Here is a 23,538-nt window from a genome sequence, read left to right on the forward strand (position 1 = left end):
CCTTCTTCCCTTCTTCCCTTCTTCCCTTCTTCCCTTCTTCCCTTCCTCTGTTTTTGGCAAGGGAAAATATTTAGGGTAACTGAATTTTTGAGAAATCAAAAGTCTATTTCTTTCCAACCTGCACCCTTTGTATCGGAATTTGAAACGCGTCTCTAATGTTTTTTAACAGCTGGGGAGCTGGGTACTTAGTCCTTCCTCCTCTTTTGGGGCTGGAGTGGTACCCTAGGGCTTCCTAGGCAGCTTTTGTCATTGCTGGCGCCGAGCTATCGGTAAGTGCAAGCTTGGTAAGGCTCCTAATTACCTAGCAGCAGCAGAAAACCTCTCAGAAGAAATATTGCATTGTCTTCTATTTATTGACAGGATTATTCTGTTACTCTCTTAATTCTGAAGGGAAATCAGTCCCTGCAGGTGCTGAAATTTCTTGCAGGTGGGGTGGTACCAACTCTGTCGCTGCTACATCTGTGTTTGCCAGGAATTTGCAAGAGTGAATTGCTGAAAGATTGCCCAGGGCAGTGTTCAGTGGTTTCCAGGAATGCAAATGCATTTATGTATACATATATATATATGTGTGTGTGTGTGTGTGTATATATATACCTATATTCATTGGTTAGGGGTAGGGCTAACCCCTATTTTAAAGTAAATAAGGAATTCCCCAAAGAAAAAAAATCCTAAAATTCTAGGAAGATGCAAAGGGAAACTTGGGGAAATAGAAATGTTAATGGCAGTAGCCACTTTTGGCTAGAGCTGAGGAAAGCACTTTAGGATGCACTTAAGTTTGTGCTTCGGACACTGGGCTGCGTGTGACACATCCGTGAGGTCTTGCCCCAGGGTCTCGGGGAGATGGTGTTGCCTGTTCCATGCAGGGATGTCAGTAATGTAAAATTCTGAGACCAGCTATGGAAATGGTTGAGGGAGCTGGAAAAAAAGATTTAAGAGACTTCTAGCTGGCTAATCAACATATGGGTTTAGAGCAAATGGCATACCTATGGAAATGGTAGCTGGTGGTGGCGTTCGGCAGCTCTGCTGATAAGGTCATACACAGCATATCTGCCTAACAGCGAAAAGCATCTTATTTCAAGGTTAAATGTTTAAGTTCCTGACTTCGAGCGTGACTGGATGTAGTGAGCGTTTTTTAGCTGAGATGGTGGGCTCAGCATTGCTTGGAGTCTTTAAATTGGGATCTCTTTCTACAACCTGTCCTTGAATTCAGCATCTTGAAGAAGCTCTAAGAGCAATATGTGTTGGGCTCCCTTTGGCCCCCACTGATTAATTGCCTCACATTGGGAGCTGTGGTGTGAATGAGAAGTTTTGTGATGTCCTTATGGCACCTGTGTGTTTCGTGAAGGCAAAAGCAGTGCTCAGTTCACGCTTTGAGACACAGCAAGTCACTGTGGTGTGAGCAGGAAGGATGTTTCTTCTTACTACATAATGAGCCAGATGCAACTCGTTTTTTGCCTTCCTCTGAAGCATTAGAAGTTACCCACCATGAGGGACAGGCACAAGAGAAAGGAGCTGGGCTGGGGAGAGGGAAAAGAGGTGGTGCCCTCTGCTCAGGGGGTAAAACATGGAGTTTTCTGCTGATGCTAGGTACCTTAATAGTAAGTCTTGTATGTCTCCTTAGAATCCATAGTTACTACTGAGCTTTGGTCTGGGAAGGTCATGGCCTTTGTAGATTTTTGCCTTGCTCCGCAGCATGGCATGTGACCATCTGCTGAAGACCAGCTGTGTGAGGTGCATTTAAATGGTTCTTCACCAGGTTTGTAGCTGCTGTATTGGTGGTGGTTGCTTTCTGTGCTCTTTGTTCATGGTCTGTAAATCTAATCTCCTCAGACTAAGGGATTTCTGTCCTTATCCACGTTACTGAGCTCCGTTGCAAGGAAGCTGCATGAAATTCAATAAACTGTGATATACAGGAGGTCTGACTAGATTAGGTAAGGATTCCTATCTATCCTTAAACTTTCTGACAGTGGAAGACCCGTCCTCCCTCATGAAAGATGAAGGGGAAAGTATCCTGAAAAAAGTACCTATAAAAGCAAAGCCTATTTCTTGTGAGAAGGTTTAAAAGGTAGTCGCATGAAGGCAACCTACTTATTCTGACAACAAAACCATAGCAGTAATGGGAAATTTGACCGTTGCCGTTTGTGCATTGGGATTTTCTGCGTTTCTGGATTGCGTTTAATAAATGTCACGTTTAAGGAAGTGAAGTTTCCTCTCTTGGTGTCCGGCTCGCTGCTGTTATGTGGTAAGACAAGAGAGGTAAGAACACGGCTAATTCAAGTGCAGCAGCCTTCCCTTTCCCTTGGGCCAATTATTCTGTGGAAAATGGGTCAGTTGCTCCGAGTTGTTTGGCCGCAGGAGGTGGGAGAAGCTGCTGCTCCCACTGCTCCCTGTCTTGTGTGCAAAGCTCTGCCCATAGGTGCTTGCAGAGGTGTCCCTGGGTGGGCTTGGAGGGAGATGAAGTTGAATGATGTGAGGTAGGAGATGCACTTAGGGGGGAAAAATTAAAAAGCAGCTATTTATTAAAAAGAGAAGAATATGGTGTTTTTCCTTATTTCTTCCAAAAGAAGTTTCATTGTCCAAAGAGCTAAAGTTGTCCTATATAAAGGTATTGACTGTCTGTGGCTATGACTAGTATGGGTCTGTAAATCATCCCGCATTGCTTCTCACATCTGCTTCCTATAGGTATTTTAGTGTTCTCTGGTGACAGTATTGCCTGGATATAGATGAGCTCTGCAGGCTCCGTACCGGCTGGGTAGGGAAGCAGAGGGCCCATTTACCTCATACATGAGAAATGAATTGCTCTGCTGCTTTGTGTTTATGGGATGATACATGAGGCAGGAGTATCCAGATGGGCTCTGAGGTGGAGGTGCTTCCCTGAGCGAGCGCCAGAGCGGGTGGCAGCCTTGGCTCCGTGGGAGCAAGTGGGCAGTGCACATGCCGGCCCCAAGTGCCCCGCTCAGCTCTGTGGGCTGAGCGTGGCGTTGCCACGACGGGCTCTGAATGCCGCGCTCGGCCTGCTGGGCCGCAGCGTGGTGTCGCCATTGGTGGCAGTTGGTGTCGCCACCCATAAGCGACCTGCCCCACAGCGCCTGTAACGGGCCGAGCCCGGCGCGGAGGAGACTCCTGCGTGGGGAGCGCCACTCCTGCGTGGGGAGCGCCGCTCCTGAGAGCCCCTCATCAGAGGCCTGGGAGACTCCTCTTTGGAGGAACAGCCGCAGGAGAACACCTAGTTACTGCTAGATGAGCACGTCTGGTTACTGGTTGCATAAAAAAAAGAAGCGTTTTAGGCTATCCTTTATTTTGTTCCAGATTTGATCAGTGTCAGCGCCTAGGAGTTTGTCAGAGCCTTGTTCTGAGACACCCCCACCCCCACAGACTTCTGTCAAAGCTGGATTAGGCCGTGGAGACAATCTTCTCCACCACAACCGCGCACCGTCTTGCTGTCATTGCATAAGCTCGGAGCCCTAGCAGGCACCAGATAAGCATCGGTAGCACAAAGCGGCCCCACGGCCGCTTGACTGCTTCCCAGCTGGATCTGCGCTCCCAAGTACGGCTCAGGTACCGGGGAAGCGCTGCTGGGCGCCGTGCTGCGAGCACAGAGGTGCTGGCGCAGCCTGTGCGGAGCGGGAGGCTCTCGAGAGCGTGAGCAGCCGCAGCGCTGTGCTGCGCGACCTGCCTGCTGTGCCGGGGACTCTGCTCTTGGAGTTGAAGCCTGGCTTCAACTGGGAAGCCTGGGAAGTCTGGCTGTGCGGAGCTCTAGACAATGTCATTTCTTGCTGTTGTGGGAGAGAGTGCCTGGTGTGTGTTTTGCAGTTCCCTCCTCTGCTGAATGCCAGGCTTGTATAACCCACAATTTTCTTGTTTATGGTGAGAATGTTTCAAGTAAGTTCCAGAGGAAAAGGTATTTCTTTCTTTTGTGATTTGTGGCATTTTCAGAATGTGCATAGGGCTTTTCCAGGTGGCATGATGGATGCTGTGTGATTGGGTTTATTTTGATCCGGCAGTTCTTTCCAGTTACACCTTTAAGTGGAAGTGCGCTTGCACCTGAGCTGCAGGACATAGGGCACTGTTTGTAAGATGTCATATCTACCACAAAGAGAGGAGCTGCCAAGGTAATCCAACAATCCTTAGCAATACAGAACTTCCCTACCGGTCCTTGGCGTTTTCCATTGCCGCTTAATGCTTTATCTTGGAGATGAGATAATGTGTTTCCGAAACAGCACATTCAGTCACTTGAGCTGACAGAGACCGGTATCAGGAGCGCTCTGGGCACCCGAGCCCCTTGCGCTCTGCACAGCTCAGTCAGAGGTGCCTCTGTAAAGAGGCCGTCTTATTACATTATATCGGCATGCAAAAGACCAGCTTCTAGAATCCATGCCCTTGTGTTGGCTAGTTGTACCCTTTTGGAAATGATGCCTCAGTTTGAAATTTGTATTAATGAACATTATTGCTCACCAAAAAGGCAACTAAAGGCCATTTTTTCATAGATTAGGTGGGGTACGATTAGTTTTTCAAAGATTGGATCAATAAGTAGAATGATGCTGGTTTCTAAAAATGTCATATGTGCCCATGTGCTTGCTCTCATTCCCGTCTTATTTTCATGGTAGGATCTCCCCGAGCTTCAGAAGTTGGGGTAAGTTGCTTTTTTTTATGGGGTTCCCCCCAGGCAGCTCTTGGCCCATGAAGATAAGAAGGTGTCACATTCTGATGGGAGAAATGTAGTTTTCATGGTTTGAGATTTTTGGCTTGGAAAACAAGGGCTGGACAATGTCCTGGCAATGTTTGAATTTGCTACGCTTTAGGCTAGGGCTTGGCAACGTGCGGAGTACTAACAGGTCATAAATGCAAACACCAGCGCTTCCCCAGCATCTGTCATCTGAGCATCGCCCTGTTCTTGGAGAAATCTCATTGTGTCTCCAGGAGGTGGGTATTATTGGTGTCATTCTGCAGACAAGCAGATAAAATGAATTGCTTGTATAAGCACATTCAGTGAGCCAGGAGCTCCTCACCAAGTCGGGAATAAAATTCAGGAATGCTAATGCCTCTTCTTGCGCTGCTGTCTCGTACTTCGTGTTGCAAGGGAAGAGACGAAAGGCATTAATTGTGTTAGGTTTTGTTTTTTCAATTGGGTCAGGACACGTAGAAGCGAGGTGTTATTATGCAACATAACGAAGTGTGCATGTGATACTTGGAAAAAAAATGGTAATCAGATAAGTTGCTAGGCGACAGCACCCTGCCTTGAAGTGCCCCAAAGCGGCGAGTTTGCCCGTGGTTTCCCGCGTGCGCGGCGCTCCTCGAGGGAGCGCGTGTAGGTGGAGCGGAGCGGCGCTCGCTCCTTTTGAACCCGCCTGCCGCTTCGCTGGCGTATTGCAAAACTGGGCCTGACCCCAGTTTCGGGAAGAAGTGTTCCCAGAAACCGCAATCAACAGAAAAATGAGGACTTCAAAGCAGTGAAGTGTTTGGGGTAGAAGTAAATAACCTTTCTGGCCCACAAGCACTGCCGTGCCCATGTGGTGCTTGTGCTTTGGCTCGCCAGGCTACAGAAAGTAGCCCACAGCTTACCCTTGGGAACCTGGAATGTAGGAAGATGAGCGAGATGTTTATGGCAAAGGCAGGTAGCAGAGATGTATGGCAGCCTGGGACAAGTCTGCAGCATTCACAGTGGCCAGTTGACCTGGAAATTTGGGGAGCCATGGAAATATGTGAGATGCTGAATGTAAAAACAGCTGTTCTGTTTTCATTGTCTTGCCAGGAAAAGAATAAAAAAAAAACATAAGCAGTGAAGAGTGAGTACAGAGAAAAAGCAAGTGAGAATCTAATGGTGTAAGACAGCCCTAGAAGCATGCGGGAGTTTATTTGTGTGTGTTTGAAACCATTTTTTTTCTTTCTTTTCTTTCTTTATTTTTTCTTTTTTTTTTTTTAAAGACAGACTGCAGAATAACAGCAAAGAAAACGAAGGCTTTTGGCAATTAGTCTAACCATATTTCTCCTTTTGACAGTAAATGATTGCAGATCATTTGCAGACCGCATAGTCCCGTGGGGGTGCAGGCATCTGCTCAAGATGCTTCAGCTTTTGGGTGGCAGCGAGGCTTTTAAAAGAAACCCGAAACTCCGGAGGTCGGAGAATACGATTCTGGAAGCTTTGGCAGAAGCTTCCAACGGAGCTTGTGGACTGACCTAGAGACACTTGGGGAAGGATGTGCCCAGGCGTCATGTCTTTGGGTATCTGAAAGCTGTTGCTCTGCAGCCCTTATTTTGAGATGTGCAGTCCCCAGGGTGCTGACACCGGGAATGCTGGTGCCTTTGGAGGGGAACCGACAGTACCTGGATAAGCACCGGGGTCGCTGTTTTGCAGACAACCCTATGACAGAGACGCCAGCATCTGGCCGCTGTAGTGGAGTTCAGCTCTGTCCATGCAGCTGAATGGCCTCGCCGCTGCTTTCAGCCCCACTACAAACATTTTAGCGTTTTAATTCTTAGTACTTGAGGACAGGAGTTCATCAACATGCTAAAGGCAAAGAAAAAATCCCTAACCTGAGCAGCCTAAATGTTGTATTGTATGAACACGCACAGATTGGCCATGTATGCTCAGCACTTTGCTCATGTGATACAATATAGTCTTGGGAAATAAAGACTTTCTCACCTGCTTATTTCTTGTTATAGGTATATAACTAAAGCCATAGTTTCACTACCTCTTTGAGCTCTTAGAAATGAAGATTTTTGCAAAAAAGGAACCTTTTCCTGCTGGGTACCAGTACAGCCTTGCGGTAGCCTCTGTGTATGCCCAGTGTAGGGACAGATGGGGTTGCTCGGGCTTTAGGGGTAGTGTTGAAATGAATGACGGGTTCCCTGCCCCGGTCACCGCGAGGCCGCGTGCGTCACCTTCGCACCGGGAAGGGAAGGGCTTAAACTGGGCAGCAAGGGGGACCACATCGGCATCTTTCATAAATCAGCTCATGGCAAGCAGGTCTGACTATGGGAAGAGAGTTCTCAGTATTGGGAAATTTTCCCCACTTGGAGAAAATGCTTTTTAAGTTTTTATTTGCATTTATTTGATAGAGTTAAATAGTTCGGTAGGAACCTATATTGAGCTGTGAGAAAATGTATATAGTGAAAATAACGTATGCGCAAGTAATTAAGAACATCAGATCAGAATGATGCAAACTGAGCTAGCTCAGTTATAACAAAAAAGCTCTTTCCCAGTCTGATATAAAAATGTTAAAATAGCAATTATTTCTCATGGGAAGATGGACTACAAAGTAGGTGCAGGCATTAGTGCGTATGCAGAAGGTGCTAAATCTGTCTTTATAATACCCGTGTTACATTGATTTTAATTAATGGTTTTATGCTTATTCATCACTGTGTTAATCTTGGTAGGAGGGTTTTGTAGCGGGAGGATTAGTTATTTAATCTGCATTTTTAATTGGAATGTTTTTGTAGTTTGGTGCTACCTAAATAGAAACAGACTCTGTGTTGTGCGTCGGAGCCTGCGTGACTCCCGTGACAGTCGGGGCGCTTGGGGCCGGCCCTTGGAGGGAAGGAGAAGAGCAGCCTGGGCTCCGGGACTGGGGCACGGGGTGGAAGGAAGCCCACGAGCTGGGAGAGGAGGCAGCAGCAAAGCGGGGAGGTCCAGGGAGGCCGCGTTGTGCCCTTCGTTGAGGAAGGGGGCCAGGAAAGGTGGGATGGCTGGGGAAGTGGGCAGGAGAAGGTGGAAAACGTAGGGAGGTAGCGTTAGGAGTGGGAGGATTAGGATGAAAAAGAGACAGTCATAAGGCTTACTTCAAAACTGGGAAATGGTCAGGAAAACTGAAGATGAGGCACCCTCTGGTAGCCCCATCAAGGGTTAAGAGAGACGTCAGCTGAGACGGTAGCAGTGAAGAACCTTTAGCCATTGGCTCCAGGGAGGTTGCTCAATGTGTTTGCCGTGGCTGGGATCCAAGAGATCGAAAGGACAGTGAGGAACAGAAGGACTCCAACCAGAGGAGAGGCAGCTGCCAGAAGCTGCCCTGGGATGAGGGGCAGATAGAGGCACCTGCCTGGGATCCTGAACAAGTCAGGCCTTCCACAGCCTGGTAAACTGGAGCTAAGCTATCCATACACATCTCTTTAATTGCTTAAAGGCTCCTGTGCTGTGCTCTAAGGTTAAACTGTACTGCTTTGCTCTAGGAAGGCTGTCTGCTCGGCGTGTTAGCTGCTGGTCAAGTGCATCTGGCCCGAAAACAGCAAGTGTCTGAAACAGCTTGGACCTGCCGGAGTCAACGTGCTCGAGCCACGGATGCTGTAAGCTGGGAGCCGACCGAAGAGTGGGAGAACTCCAGGATTCCTCCCCAGAAAAGGTAAGGGCAGGTGGCTAAAGCCAGCAGGAGTGTAGGCACAGACCAGAAATCTAAAGCACTTCCCTGGGTGCACAGCTACGTGTGTTGTAAACGGGACCTTTGAAATTTAGATGTGTAGGGCAGATAAGGGCTGGTCAAGAGGTGGAGTTATTTGCAGCAGTCAAATCTGCTGTTGCTGTCTAGGAGTGTAAATAAGGTCGTATCTACACACATTGCTCTTGATCTCTCTGCTTTTGTGTCATAATGTTCTGATCACTTGGCATTTTGATTGCCAAACTTGTCCAAGCGTTATTTGTTCTTTAAAACCTCATACCCAAATACCCTCAGGCAATTAAAACAACCAGGACAGTGGAGCAGTGCCTCTAAACCGAATGAGAGCAGTAGGTAACGAGCGGCTGGCTCTGCCGGTGTGACACAGGTGTGAGTCAGATGATACGGGACCTATTCCTGGCCCTGCCGAGCCGCTCGGTCTCTCTACGTGCTTCACTAGTGTGTTACTCATCTCTTTTGGCTCATCTCACCAGCGTCCTGTCTCCATTGCAGTCTTATCCACCCTTGCACAGGGTGGATACAAAATGCTATCACTTCTGTGCTGGTGTGGAGCTTTGTATGTGATGCTGGCAGAAGGCCTGGCCGGGTGGGCTCAGCAGTGCGATCCTCAGCCCCTGCAGCGTGTTCAGGGTGCTCTGTGGGTCTGCGCTGCCTGGTGGGGTGCCCTGGCAGGAGGCTGAGCGCAGGGGCTGGCATGGCCTTGCAGGAGGTCAAGCTACAGAGCTGCTTTTGCTATTGTAGATGAGGCTTCATGAGTAGATTGCACACGACACTTTAATCTCTTAGTAAGTGGGGACCCCTTTTCAGTATATAGGTGCTATGAATATAAAAATTGTGCAACACCTTTCATCCCTCAGCTTGTGCTCTGTTGTAGGTGAGTCTCAGTACCTGCTCTTTGTGGTAGTGCCTAAAACCCCACTTGGACAGACAGACCCCAGGGCTTTCCATGGGGCAGCAGCCAGTCCAGCCCCAGCATCCAGCTATTCCCTCCAGGACTGGAGACCAGGCACAGGCGGGAAGGAGAGCGGCAGCGTTGGCCGCTGCTAGTGGTGTGGGCGAGCAGGGTCGGCTGCTGCCCGTGCTCTGCGTGTTGTGCAGCCCAAAGCAGCGCCTTGGCTGGGCCGCCAGTGTCCCGGGCGGAGCAGCAGAGCCGGTGCGGGCAGCGGAGCCCCAGAGCTGGGCCCTGCAGCGCGCCCGGCTGTTGTGTCGGTGCCGCAGGCGCCCTGCGAGGGCAGCGACCGCTGCCTGGCGCGGGCCCTCGGGAACCGCCGAGGGGAGCGCGCGGCTCCTGTTACCCTTAAAACAAAAACCGAGGGCTGTACTGGCGCTGGAAAACACCAATCCGCTGGCAGCAGAGCAACATATAAATAATTAATTCCTCCGATGCCGCCTCTGTGCTCCGTCCTCTTAGGCTGCTGGGATGCTGTGGCCGGAGGTGCAGACAGATCTGCTCCTAGAGCCGTGGGGAGCAACCCTGTGGACTGTGGTCACCTCTCTGCTCCATCTGTCCTGCAGGAAGCTCTGTTCCTGTGACATCCTTTAGGTCACAGAAGTAACATCATCCTGTGGGCTGTTGGTAGGAACTATTGTAACAGTAAAACTGGGAGATGTCCTATAATGCCAGCCTGGAATCAGCTGTGGAGTAGGGTAAGGGAGCTAGGACTGAGCCTGGAAGAGCTGAATGCTGTGGTCCTTGTTGCAAAGAAGGGGCTGCCTCTTCTGTGTAATAGTGACTTGCTTTCATAAGAGACTTCATGTGGTGCCAGTCTGCTCCCAGCAGATCAAGAAGTCCAGGTAGGATTTTTCTCTCCATGCAGAGTAATTTAATGAAGGGGACAGCGAGGGGGAAGGTTTTAAGTGGCTGTTTGGCAACCTTGATGAAATACATAGATTTTTACAACCTATTTACTAGTGGGCATTTGTCCATATAATGGTTGGCAGCCTTGTTGGCAGCTAAGGTTGAGAGGCGCTGAGGACTTCAGGGGCTGCAGAGCCTGAACACTCCTGTGCTTCTCCCAAAAAGTGCTCTGAGGTGAGAGGTGCCCTGGGAGGCCGGTGTGGGAGAGGACCCTGAAGAGTCATGCAGCAAAAACACACATCGAACAGCAGGGTATTTTTTATTCCTGTTTTGCTCTTTCCCTCCTGCAGGTCTGTATGAAAACTCCTTCAGTCAGTTCACACAGGCAGGTTGCAGCATCTATGCCATATTGCAGATTTTGAGCATTTTCCCCATCTTCCTTCTGCACCTTTCAGAGTTACTTTTGACTGCTAGGCTTTTGCTGAGAGACGTTCAGATTTCTAGTGTGGGAAGAGCCACCTGTAATTAGCAGCTGCGGCAGAACTGGCAGGCTTCTTAAAGTGCAAGTTTAACCTTTGCGTTTACAGCTGTCTTGCGTGATGTCCTGTGCCTCCCATTTCTCCTGTTTCAAAAATATTTCCGAAAAAAAAAAAAGGCATTTTGGGATAAGGAGATGATCCTGATCTTTTGGTCAACAGCTTTTTAGCTTCCGATTTAAGGGAACTGGCTGGATTGCTCTAGAGTGAGCCTTCTTTGCAGGAGGAACTGTCTTAGTGCAGAAGCTGAGGGAGACCTTGGGTGGCTGACAAAGCTGAAATCCCTCACGTGCCAACCTGTGAGGGTTGGGGCAGTCCCAGAGCTGCAGTGGAAACCTCCCAGAAGGCTGCCCTGCTGTTGGAAGGGTTAGGGCAGGCTGCACAAAGAGGGCCCTGGAGGAGGAAACGCTTGGTCCTGAACCAGGTAAAACGTGTTTGTGGGGGCTCCTGTAGTCCAGGAAGAGTGCTAAGAGGGTGGATTAGAGGAATGTGTTACTAACCAGTGAAATAAGTGGATGGGAAAAGGGAGAGGCTGTGGATTTGTGGTTTCCATAGTGATGGGAATGTGGCAGCTGCTGCACTCCGGGCTTTGCCGCGCTGCACTTGGTGGCCATAAGTGTGCAACGCTCACGGCGAGGAACGCGCCTGGGCATCACCCGCAGCAGCGGCTGCACCCTTGTGCCTGTTGCACTGCCTGAACGCGCCGTGTTGGGTAGCTTGGGGCCCTCCTAGCTTATTTCTTCTTCATCTGCTGATATACTGTGGTTCTTGCTACCAGTGGGTGATAATGCTGACCTGCTTCTCTTCCCTATGCTCGTGTGCATCCCACCTCTCTGATGCCTGGGATGTGAAGCACGAGCAGAGAAGGGCCTTGCTCTGCACTTGCAATCACTTGCACTTGCATATTTGAAAGCAGTGTCGGGGAGGAAACTCTTTCAGGCCACGCTAACCAACCAGAGCACCACCCTGTGAAATCCAGACAGAGTTCTTCACGCTGCTCATAACCATCACCTCCATGATTTCTGTAGGCCACAAAGAAGGGCTGTGTCTGCCATTAAATCATGGCTTATAATAATGGAATTTCTGAAGGGTTTTAATAGTTGAAACATCTAACTTTGGATTTTCTTTTTCTTTTTGTATATAGAGAGACCTAGTTGTGATAGCAAACTGCTGAATTTGGAAAGATTTAAGTCTGGCTTTTACAAGAGGCCTGTATGCAGCACTTCTTGTCATTGCAGCTGGTAGGTTGTCAGTGGATCGTGGAAGTGGAGGACGAGAGCCTGCACAAATGCAAATGTCAGATGCAAATGTCAGTGTATGTGTTAAACCATTTGCAGTGAAGACCAAAGACCTCCCCTCTTACCCACCACCCACTTTTTATTCCCTCTTTTTTCCTCTTTCCTGCTTCCCTTTTACTGGTACTGCTGCTGGATGCTTCTCGGGCTGTCTCCCTAACAAAACCTTACCCTGGCTATTCATTTTGCTTGTCTGATGGATGTAGGGGGTCATCTGTTCTCCTTATGGAAAAGAATGTTAATTATTTTCAGAAGGCTAATTAGGTTGCTAATGAGAAGCTGCACTGCAGTAATATTTCCTTTAATTACTCACTCTTAAGTGCTGTATAGAACAGCCTATTGAACATGCTGTTAAATACAAAGGCTTGCATCCGTCTTGGAGATGGGCCCTTGGGCTGCCCAAAAGCAATGCCCTGGTAAATCCAGAAGTCCATGAGATGCAACTGAGCGAGTCAGGCTGGTGTTGGGAGCTGGGACCCTGCGGCCTCTTTGCTTCCATGTGAACTTGGTTCCTTTGTGTGCAACTGCCTGGGGTTGCTCTCTATTTCAGTAGCACCTAATGGCTTCTGGCAGTATCAGTGACCAGGTGTGCTACCTGCTGAACCAATCCATGGTTAGACCTGGCTCTCATCAGATAGTTTAGTCTAATTAGCCAGATGGCAGCCAGAGGCACAGAGAGGTGGAGCAGTCCAAGGTCATGCTGCAGATCAATGGCAAACCTGGTAATAAAAACAATATCTTAATAAAACATGAGTGTTATGTTAGTGCAGTGCATCATTTAGCCCTTCTTGTCTTTCCTAGGGCCAACATAAGCCAGCTGAGGCAAGTCTTGCATTACTGCTTCGTGAAACAGCACAGCTTCTTTATAACCTGAGTCATGTGTCTACGGCAGCAGAGGAATGTCTGCTTGCTTTGCTCCGTACAGCTTGCTTCTCTCCCCTTTTTACCCTTAGTTGTAGAAACCTCAATGCCTTTTAGATTTGCCATGAGAAAGCCCCTCTTCTAGATACTATTCTCAGTCTGGAATTACCACAACAAGAAATATTAGGGTGGATCTCCAGAAACCTCCGCTTCTCTGGGAGAGAGCTTCACCTTTTCCACAGCATCCTCTTCAGCTCAGTCTGAGACCTAAGACTTGATCCAGTCTCTTAAAGTGTCTTCCAATGGATTTCTGCTGTGCTCACATAGGGCTCTGGGCTGTTGGCACACACCGCAGGTCTGCCAGGGAGGATGATGAAGGAAGGCTGTTAAGTGGGGGCCCCTTCCAGGCCTAAGAAGGAGTGAGGAGAAGCTCATGTAGTGATCCTCATAGATCTAGTTAAAAGAGTAAAGAATCTGTATCAATCTCTTGGCTGCAGTGCAAAACATCGTACTGTGCTATAAAGGTATCTTAAGTTTGGGTGACCGTGAGAGTGACTTAAGGCATAAAGGGAGAAATACCAGGGAAAAATGTTTTCACCATGGAATAGCGAAGGTTACCCTCCAGTCCTTGAGTGTTCTCAGGAAGAGATGTGCGTCGCTAGAACAGCCTGTCCGTGCTCCACAAGCCTCCTCACCTTGCCTGAGGCCTGAGGTGGTGGTTTGAGAATTAATTTTGCCCTTTGCAGGATTTCAGTTAACTTTGCACATTGTTGCAGCTGAACGAAGTTGCTGGGAGATGATGAAGAAACAATGAAGAAGCTTGTTTAGTTGCAGCATGTATGCAGCCTCTACGATAGGATAGACCTAAGCACAGAGAGCCTATTTTAAGCCTACCTGGGCCACTTTCTAATTGGGATAAGCTGTTGTGCAAGGCAGTGGAAATGGGTTGTTTGGTGTATGCATAAGGCCTTGAGCTTGTTACTGCATGTATCAGGACTAGTTACTCTGTGCAAGCATCCTCAGACCAATACTTGTTCATTTTCTTAGTATTTTCCTCATGTAGTGTTGGTAGAAGCTGAAACCTTAAATTCTTGTCCTACCAGGAGTATTGCTGAAAATAGTACATTGAATTGTCTTCCCGTCATATTTGATACCCATTGATTGTCACAGAAGTCCTTACATGTTTCAGACGTGTACCTCTAGAAGAGAATAGGCAAAATGCCCAGAATGTGCCATTCCAGGGCTGTCGATGAGAAATGCATGGTTTAGGCACAAAGATGACAGCTCTTAGGCATTTTATGTAAGCAGGGACAACATATGCTGCCTCTCTGGTTCCATTTGCTCTGGGTCACCTGAGGCTCTATTTGTTGAACAGATATTCAAGATGGTTTAAAGAGAATTTGGGTTAAATTTCTTTTTTCTTTTTAAACAGGTTTTTTTGGTGGCTATTGTGAGCAGGATCAGACTGTTTCATTTAAAACTAAAGGATTCTTTTCTATTCTGTTCACAAGACCATTCTCAACACACAGAGAAGAACTGGCATCTCTTTTCAGCCGGCCCTTCACCCAGAGGCATGAGATGCCAGCTGTTGCCTAGAAGAAAAATGAGATAAAGGGAAAAAATTATTCTTCTCTGAGAAGGCACAGCTTGTAACTCGGGCACCTCTTCAGTTAAGTGCCTGAATTTTGTGAATGAATTTGAGGCTGTTGGTAGGATGGGAGAAAAATGAAAACATCAGTCAGTTGTTAAGGGCACCGCAATTACTAAAGAGTTAGATGGCAACTCCAAGATGGAAACCAGCCTGATCCTGTAAGGAGGAAAAGTGAAAAAAAAAAAGGCTATATCTCTGTGACAAGTCATTAAATGGGCAGGATATTTCTGTCACCCCTGCCCGAGGCTGTTCTGCCTGAATATCATAGGGCAGTTGCGTGGTACCTGGAGAGAGAGCTAGATAGGAGGAGTTCAACAGAAAGAAGTCAAGCGAGTTGCTGTTAAAAGGCCACGTGAGAACCTGAAAGAGCAGGATCCCTCTGTGGTGTCTTCGTCCTTCTGCTGGGCAGGCTGCTCTGGTTTTGTCCTGATTTCTTCTCCTGGTTGTGCTGGCCGGGCCCTGTGGTGAAGCTGAGTCCTTTGGAGGAGGCGCTGAGCGCAGCAGGTTCCTGGGACCGGTCCGCAGGAGTGAGCGGGCAGCTTGGCACCCAAGGGAAGGGCGCACTGGCCATGGGAGGGGTTGGGAAAGAACAGCGCTTGGGTGGGAAGTAGCTTTTTTACCACTTCCTCCAGTGAGTTCCTGTGTGGTGTGTGTGGCTCTGCAGCACAGAGCTGATAGGCAGCATCTCCTCCACCTTTACCAGGAGGGCACGTCACAGGAGACAGCCCCCAGGCTGCCGGGGCCTTCAGAAACCAGCCTCCTGTGGCACCAAGACAGCTCCAAGTGTCTTCTCAGAGACCCATGTGGCTTCTGAGGAGAGGCAGTTAAGTTTGGCTGGCTCAGCTGACCTTGCTGATAGAGGAAGGAGGGACCAGTGAGTTTGAGATCTCAGGCTGCCCCTGGGCTTGGAGGTGTATAGAGTGCCAGGTTTCTGTTAAACTGGCCACAGTAACAAGATGAGAGTTCCTGAGAGCGCTGCCTGGTCTGCAGCAGCTGCCCTGGCCGCCCCGGCACTAGGGAGGCCACAGGCGTTGCGGCCCCACACGGTTCCCCTTCCATGGGCTTGCAGAGGTGCTTGGGGCAGGAGGAGTCCCACACACAGGAGCACAGCGTGAGCCCCTGCCTGCGGACCAGAGCGGGATTTGCTTCTGGAGAGTCAGGATTGCATCTTGCATGATGGAAAACCGTCACCGGTGTGGCCTTCTGGGCAGCGTCATCTGGGACGAGAGCGGCGCGGAGCAGTCTTGACTTACCTTTTTGCACCTTTTACCACAGGGGTTTTGTCAGCTGTCTGACAGTGTTTGCAGTCAAGGAAAAGAGACTTTCATTTTTCTCCTCGTGCTGTCAGCAGATTATTTTTTTGTAACAGATCAGCTTTTTGATCCATACCCAACCTTCTCCCTCTTTCTCCCCTTCCCCCCATTCCTCTGCATTTGGGACTGTGCTATCCTTCCGTCTTCTGTGTGGATTAATAGGTGATAGGAATGAAGAGGTGAGTAGTATTTTTACCTCCTTGCTGAGTTTAGGATTAGAGCTAGCAGTTCTTAAGGATTTTGCCTTTTAAGATGGAACCTTAATTCCCTTTTCAGGTGTTGTGCAAATAATTGGTATTAACATGTTACAGTTACATCTCTTTCAGGACTGGCGGAATTAGATTATTTGTTAGAAATGGTTTACAATTTTTCAGAAACCTAAATGTGCACATGAGGTCTGGCATAGGGTATGAGCAAGAACAGGGTTTAAGCAAGTACAATAGCTGAATACTATTAGATCTGCAAAGCTGTCTGAGGCTGTGGTACTGCTTTATTTCAAGAACTGGGCAGCCCTGTGCTATAAAAGATGAATTCCTGGACTCTAGGCATTCAGAAGCAGCTGATGTTATCTTATGCTCATAAATGTCAACTTTTCTGTCCTATTTTGAGAAACTTAACAGGCTAGTTTTGAAAATGCTGTCCTGTGTCAGCACAATGAGCTTGTTTGCTGGTTTTACCAGGGAGACACTTCATTAGAGTCTCACGTTAACTGGATTTGCTGCAGCCCCGAAAGGAAAGGTAGGTCCCAAACCCAGTGCTGTAATTCATAGAGCTGCAAGACTGTTCTGCGCAAAATTGCAAGTTTGTGTAGGCACGTGGAAGAAAGATATAGGCAAATGTTAAATGGATCCACTTTCAGAGAGATGGGATAAAGGTTCAAGCTGAGTGTGCCCTGTGAAACTGTGATAAATGATTGGCAGGCTCCGGGTAGGAATCCGGAATGCAGCAGGAGTGTTTGTGAAAGGTGACTTCGGCATAAAAACTGAGTATAGCCAGAGGAGGAAAAAAAAAATATGGGCAAAATTCCTTCTCCTTGACGGAAAGAAAAAGGAAATAAGGAAAACTTGGCTTACAGGAATGGTGGGCAGAAATAGACTGGCAAATAGCAGTTTCACTGAGAGCACAAACGTTGCTTTTATTCTTTTATTTAAAAGCAGGTGTGAATGGTCAGTCCACCTTTGAGAAGTCAGCGTTCCTAGAAGGAAAAGTGATTGAAATCTCTCTTTGGTGCTGCTTTTCTGGGAAACAAAGCACGTAAGCAGGTGATTCAATCTGATTTGAAGGGAATCGTGTATGTTAGAGGTTTATGGTGGATCTGAGGCTTCAGGTTGAGGGGAGAGAAAAACATAGGATGTGAATAAAACATGAAGGTCATGTGTATATATTTTTAACCTAAATGGTAGGCTTTGTGGTATCTTGAAGTGACGCACTAAAAATATAAGCTGTCTTTTGCAACAATGTGAATGGCAGCAAAGTGCCCAACACAGCCGAAGAGCTTGTCTGCTGGACAGGAAATAGTTGCCAAAAACTAAAGTTTTAGGGCCTTACCCTGGACTGAAAAATATGACCAGTCTACGAAGACAGATCTACCTGCTTGAGAGCAGCTACAGACTGCTCGTTGTTCTGTCTAAATTGAAGCAAACCTGAATGATAGAGAATCAAATTCACTCAGATTATAAAAGCTGGTGTACTTCAGAATAACACACGGAGAAGGAAAGTGCTCTTTACAGCTACACCTACACTAAGAATTTTTAGGAACTGATATTTTGTTCTCTGGTAAATAAACTCCACCAAGTTAGCTGCTTCTACTTCACCTGTAGCAAACTAGGGGAGGGCATCTTGGATCTGCCAACAGTTCTATCCTTCATTTTTATTTTTTTTTCTTTTTACACACAGTGCTGTTCACAGATTTAACTGATTTGGATTGTGCTGCAGCATTAGCAGGGCTAGGAATTTAGATATTCCTACTTCCTTTAGATATTCCTGTGTGCTTTGCTCACAAAGCTCTTTTTCTACCAACCTTCATTTTCAATGTGAAATGAGTTTGGATTTTTTTCTCTCTTTTTTTGCCAAGCCTGGCTTTCCTGCGTTGTGTTACTGCACGTTGTTGGAAGAGTGGGCTCAGCACGCTTTTTTGTTACTGTGGAACCGATACTGACCTCCAAGTTGTCCGGATCAATTTATTACTGTAGGGTTGTTCGTCAGGATTGGACAGTTGTTAATTGCTTTTCATTTTGGCTCAGAAAGAAGCCTGTGGGCATTTGCTAGGAAGAGGAAACCTTTTCACAGAAGAACTGAATTTCCAAACAGCTTTCAGAAATCATGTAAGGTATGCGGCACTGATAGTGTTCTGTTCTTAACATTGTCTCCTCTTTAAGTCTCTCAAGTGGTGGTGGAAAGGTATTGGTTGTGGCAAGATGCTGCAAAGTTGCAGCGTGTTCTCAGGATGAATTCTCTCTCTGCCCTCATCACTGTGTTCTGTGTTACTTTTTTTACTAGTAAGCCGTGATGTGCATTATGTTCTTTAAGTGTCAGATTTGATTCAATCAGCTAATACAACATGTAAGCTCAAGCTTTCTTTCAAAAATAGCCCTATGTCTTGATTGCCACTGTACTGGAACATGCAGTTTGAACAGCAGGACCCTCAGGAGCTCTGGGATCCCACTGTTCCCCAGCAAGAAAGAATGAATGCCCGGACGTAGCCCTGAAGTTACACACCCTTCTGGCAGCTTTTGGAAAGCTCTTGCTGCTCAATTCTGTTCTCACTACAGAGAAGGAAGTAAAAATACTTTAGCATCGCTCCAGGTTCAGATGAAGGTGAGTTCAGCGATTGAAACCCCAAAGTGGGGTAAAGCTGATGTGGATCCTCGAGGTGTCCTGTGTCCCCTCCTGTGTGCAGCCCCCTGGGGACTGACCTTCCTTAGCACTGGCCTTGGGCTCTGTGCTTGCCTTGGGGGCCCTGCCTGTTCCTGCTGTGGGTCCCTGGCTGCAGAGCCTTGGCCTCCTGCTGGGACTGCCTCGGGGCGCTTGGAGTCCCACTTGTTTTGGAGCTGTAGGGTCAGGAAATGCTGGGCACGCGGGACAGCTTTTCCAAAGAAAACCGAACAGCAGCTAAGGCATGGAATTGGTCTAGCAACAGGTTTTTAGGATGTGACCTTGCCCAGAGGAGATGTTGGGGAGATTCTGTGACACCACTTTTTATTGCAATACTTCTTTAGATACCAAGATTGAACTGAGCAGTTTTCCCAGGCTGTTACATGAATCTGCTTGTTTGCCTCTTGAGAGGTCTTAACTTATGCCGGGCACACAGGCAGCATCCGCCTCGGTCGCTGTAAGTGCAGAGCTTGTGTCTTAGCTTTACCTCAGGTTACAGAGGCCATTGCTGGCTAACATCCCTTCTCCTCGTAACGCTCTTTGTGCATGTTGTGCCTTGGCCTGCTGCATTTCCACTGCCATCCAGGAGATCCCATTAGGCAGAAAAGGTATTTTTGATACGAGTGGGGTGTTCACGTTTCCCCTTTGCTCCCCGACGAGCCTCCCCAGCGCTGCCCTGGCACGAGGAAAGCCTCCTCGTGGTGAATGGGGCCTCCTGGGCAGCCCACGCACAGACATGTTCCCCATAAGGATGACGCTTCCTCATCTCTGGCTTAGGTTGGTAATTGGATTCATCTAATCTTCTTTTGTCGTCATTGTGTTTGACTGTATCCCAGTTCTCTTTGGGACAGATTTGAAAGATGGGAAGGGATCAGAGGCTGCCTGTGGGTATGGAATGAGCTGGGTGAAGGACCCAGGAGCGGCTGGGAAATGATGCCCCTTGCCAGGAGAAGGAGGCAGAGCATAAATGAGGGGAAAATGCAGATTACAAATGGTCTGTGCTCACTCACCATACACAGGGCGCGGGTTGAGCTCTGAGGAAGGGAAAGAACAAACACCCTAATGGAGTCCAGAGAGAGAAGCAGCAAGGACAGATTAATACTCCGGAGCTGACCAAAATCCCAGAGCTCCAGAAGTACTTGGAAGGGGCCAGGAGAAAGGAGTGTACATCAAGTCTGTATTCAGAGACAGCTGTCTGTGGTGCACTTTTAACTTTCATTGCAAAGCTTGATTAATCTATTTGCTGGAACTATTCCACACTTCAGTGCAGTCGAAATTGTATTTTCTAAGCCACAGTTAATTGAGGCTCTCGGTTACCTGAAGGATGAATATCTCCTCAGAGTTATGACTTCAGCACGTAAGTACTGCTGAGATTTTAGTGCATAAATCTTTAAACACTAATGAACTAATGTCTTGGGGCCAAATCCAGCACCGTTGTTCTGCAAATCTTTATTCCTAATGGTTTGTGCAAGACTTATATGAATATATTGGAGCCAGGCTCGCAGGCCATTAATTGAATGCTGTCTCTGGTTGCAAAGGCACACTTATTTGGTGTTTACTTACAGGGAAAATGCAAAATTAAGGAGAAGAGAAATTGAATTTTAAAAGCACTGCCCCAAAATGCATGTTGACGTGGCTTTTTGTTTGATTGTTTCTCTTTTTCATCCATCAGTCCTTGTATTTACTCTTCTTTGTTAAATCAACAACAAAAAAACAGATACATGACTGACTCTCCAGCTCCTGAGCAAGAGTAGATACAAAGAAATGTCAATGAAAGATATGCAGAGAGTCCTGAAGAACAATTACTTTGAAGTGCTGCTTGATTTAAAAATAAATAAAGGCAGGGACGAGATGGGAATATCATAAGTGGTAGAGCTGAGGTCAAGGAGTGGCAGGTGCCGCGTATTTCGGAGCTCCAGCTGTGGAGAACCAAGCAGTGACAGAATTGGCAGCTGGAGGCCCTGGCTTGCCAGAGGAGCTGTGCCCTGTGCCCTTCATGTATTAGCACCTAAGGACTAACTAGGAGTTACAATACCTAAGGAGTATTGTAACTAGATCTTTAGTAAGACTGTGGGACAACCTGATCTTGAAGCACAGTTTGCTTTGGTAGCAGGTGCCTGGCTCGTTGGGAAGCTCTCACTGGAGCGGTTGGGGCTCTCCTTGCTTTGCCTGGTGCATTACGTTGATCTGTATCTTGCCTCGGTCTAGGGCATGGTTAATATCCAGTAAGGAGCAGACACTCTAAATGTTAGAGTATCACCCATTTTTCTGCAGCCCTAGATGAGAGCATCCTGCCCTGATCATCAGAACCAGGTCTCTGTGAGAAATAGTCCTTCATACTCTGTGCCTGTTGGACCTGTGGTTTGAAAGTGCCTTTTTCTGCTGTTGTAGGTGGAGCGGTTCAGGACTCCTGCGCTGTCAGGAGTGTTTTCTGCACAGGCAGCGTGAGGAGAAATCCTAGGACTGTGTGTTCCCGGGCTGATGTGGAGTTGCAGTGTAGTTGCCTTTTTTCATCTAATTCTGTCAGCAGACTGGCTGGCGGAGCGGGGAGTCCTACTGGAGAAAGGAAGAAAACTTCTATGCTGGCCTAGCTCTGTTTTGTGAATAATGTTCCGTTTTGGGGAACTGTTTCTTCAGCTGCTTGAAATATAAAGGGAATTTGCCATTGATATAAGGTATTAATTTCATAGCTTCACACTTGGAAGCTGCCTATTTTCCACGGAATAGCGCTATGCGAGCAGCAGCATTTCAAGCCTTGCCGTTCCGGTGGGAAGGATCGGTGCGGAGCGCGGTCTCCGTGGCTTGTTCCCTCCCTGCTGAGGCGGTTGCGTAGCTGGCAGCAGCGCTCCTCGTGTTCGGGAAGTCCATGTCCCTCGCCCTGTGACTACATCACTGCTGCACAGCGCTTGTTTCACTCGGGGAACTAACTAGCAATCGCGTGTTCAAGCTTCCTGATCTGTATTAACATCACTCCGTGAAAAGTCTGGTGTCATCAAGTGCAGTTCTCTATTTTAGGCTCTTCACAGATCTGCATCTCTTACTGGATCCAGGCTTGGCCTTTGTTTGGGCATGAATTGCTGCAATATAAAATAACACTTCTCCTTGGTGTCTCTCCTTAAGACCTTTGCTTGCTGAGTTGTCTAACAGGGATCAGCCAGTTTGATATGGTTGGAAAGTGAGATGTTTGGGACAGCTACAATTTTAATTACTTTGTAAATGCTCAAGTGTCTTGTAGCCATTAGGTCCCGCACTTGTGTTTTGATGTGATTATAGCTTGTTGAATTTGGACCTCACTATCCCCTGTTCTCTTCTATTTCTTACTGCAGACTTTCTGTCTTATTTCAAGTGAAGAACTTTGCGCCAGGAGCTATTTATGGATTTAGGTAGTGTCCAGCACCATGGAACCAGTTCATGTTTGGGCTTCTACAGTTCATCTGCTGTGTTCCAGGATGCTTTAGTTGGTGAACAGCCAGTGAGGACCATCTTTCAAGCATACTGTAAGAAGAAAGCTCCTGTGCAAGCTTAGGTTGCTTGTGACAGTAGAAGGCAAGCGCTGAGATGTTGTCGGTGTATTGGTGCTTATCTCCTTGCAATTGTGGCAAAAGGGCCAGGATTCAAGGAACAGTCTTCATAATGGATTAATCTCAATTGCAGAGTTGTCCCAAATCTACATTCAAATATTAGTCTCAGACTTCCAGTGTAGGGACTAGATATCTATTTTGCAAAAGCAGAGAATAACTGGGTGATTAAGTATGTGGTGTATAATACCAGGAAAAAAGGTTTTTATTGCACAGAGGAATTTATGTGGTGCAGAATTGGACATGACTTTTTGGGTATATTTTCTGGAGCCTTTGGCTTTGGGGGGCGGGCATGAGGCAAAGGAATAACTGCTGAAGGGATCCCTGGATGAAGAAGGGAGAGATTGAGAGGAAAGGACCTTTGCACATTTGGACAACTTGTTGTATTAAAGGTCTAGCTTTGAAAAGAGATTTCCAGAACTATAAGGAACATCTGACAGGCAGTATTGCATGCTGCGTGTATTCCCAGCTAACAGAATTCAAATACATTTTCTATAAAGACATAGAGGAAAGGACAAGGAGAGGGCAGCATCAGTGGAAAAGATTACTGAGAAGAAAAACATACAACCATCGGCAGTTTAAGAAAACTTTACAATCACTCTGTGTGCAGAGAATGTTAGTTCTGTATTTCCCTTGCACCTCACCTCGTAACAGATGGCACCTCTAAGCCTTCTGTTTTGGCTGTTTTTTTGAGTCAGTCTCCTCAGATATAAGAACTTTCTCCCATCCTGCTGCAGCTGTGCATCCTCATTCTGACAAAAGATGGACACAGCTCACTTCCTTCTTGCATTTTTCCCCTTCCTGTACTGGTTTCCTTTTGAAAATATGTGGAAATGGGGAGATTATATGAAGATTCAAGATAAGATCCCCTTAAGTTGGTTGGTTACGCTGGAAAATTAGCTATCATTATGTTGTTAAACTGCCCTGCTTCTCAGAGAGGAGGTTACAGTGCAGAAGCTGCCCATCAGCTTCTTATGGCCCGTGTGCAGATACACACCAGGCACACGGGTGTGATGCCTCCATACTTTTCTTGGAGCACCTCTTGTCACGGTAGGAGACTTGAGGGAATTTCTAGCCGCCCTTTAGTCTTCTACCTACAAGCTCAGTTTGCTCATCTGTAGCATCTGAAGAAAATTCAGCGACCTGTGCATTTTGCTGACCTTTGTATTGGTTATTCTAAGTCCTTTTCTTTTTTTTTTTATGAACCTTCTCTTTTCCTATCCCCTGTCAGCATCTCCTTTCAGT

At 47.4% G+C, this 23,538-nt stretch overlaps 1 protein-coding gene across 4 annotated transcripts in view; it reads left to right on the forward strand.

Annotated features, from left to right (window-relative positions):
* TMEM229B (transmembrane protein 229B) overlaps positions 1 to 23,538 on the forward strand; it is a 28,530-nt gene that overhangs the window by 2,583 nt on the left and 2,409 nt on the right. For 2 of the 4 annotated variants that reach the window (XM_026038200.1, XM_026038199.1), the window contains exon 2: positions 8,167 to 8,336. The gene's annotated coding sequence lies outside the window, so the exon portion shown is untranslated. Of the gene's footprint in view, positions 1 to 7,748; positions 8,073 to 8,166; positions 8,337 to 23,538 lie in introns of those variants that run through there. The other 2 variants (XM_026038197.1, XM_026038198.1) reach the window with 2 other exon arrangements.

The sequence above is a fragment of the Nothoprocta perdicaria genome, unplaced genomic scaffold (assembly GCF_003342845.1).
Source record: "Nothoprocta perdicaria isolate Ctin4 unplaced genomic scaffold, notPer1 scaffold_204, whole genome shotgun sequence".
Classification (NCBI taxonomy): Eukaryota; Metazoa; Chordata; class Aves; order Tinamiformes; family Tinamidae; genus Nothoprocta; species Nothoprocta perdicaria.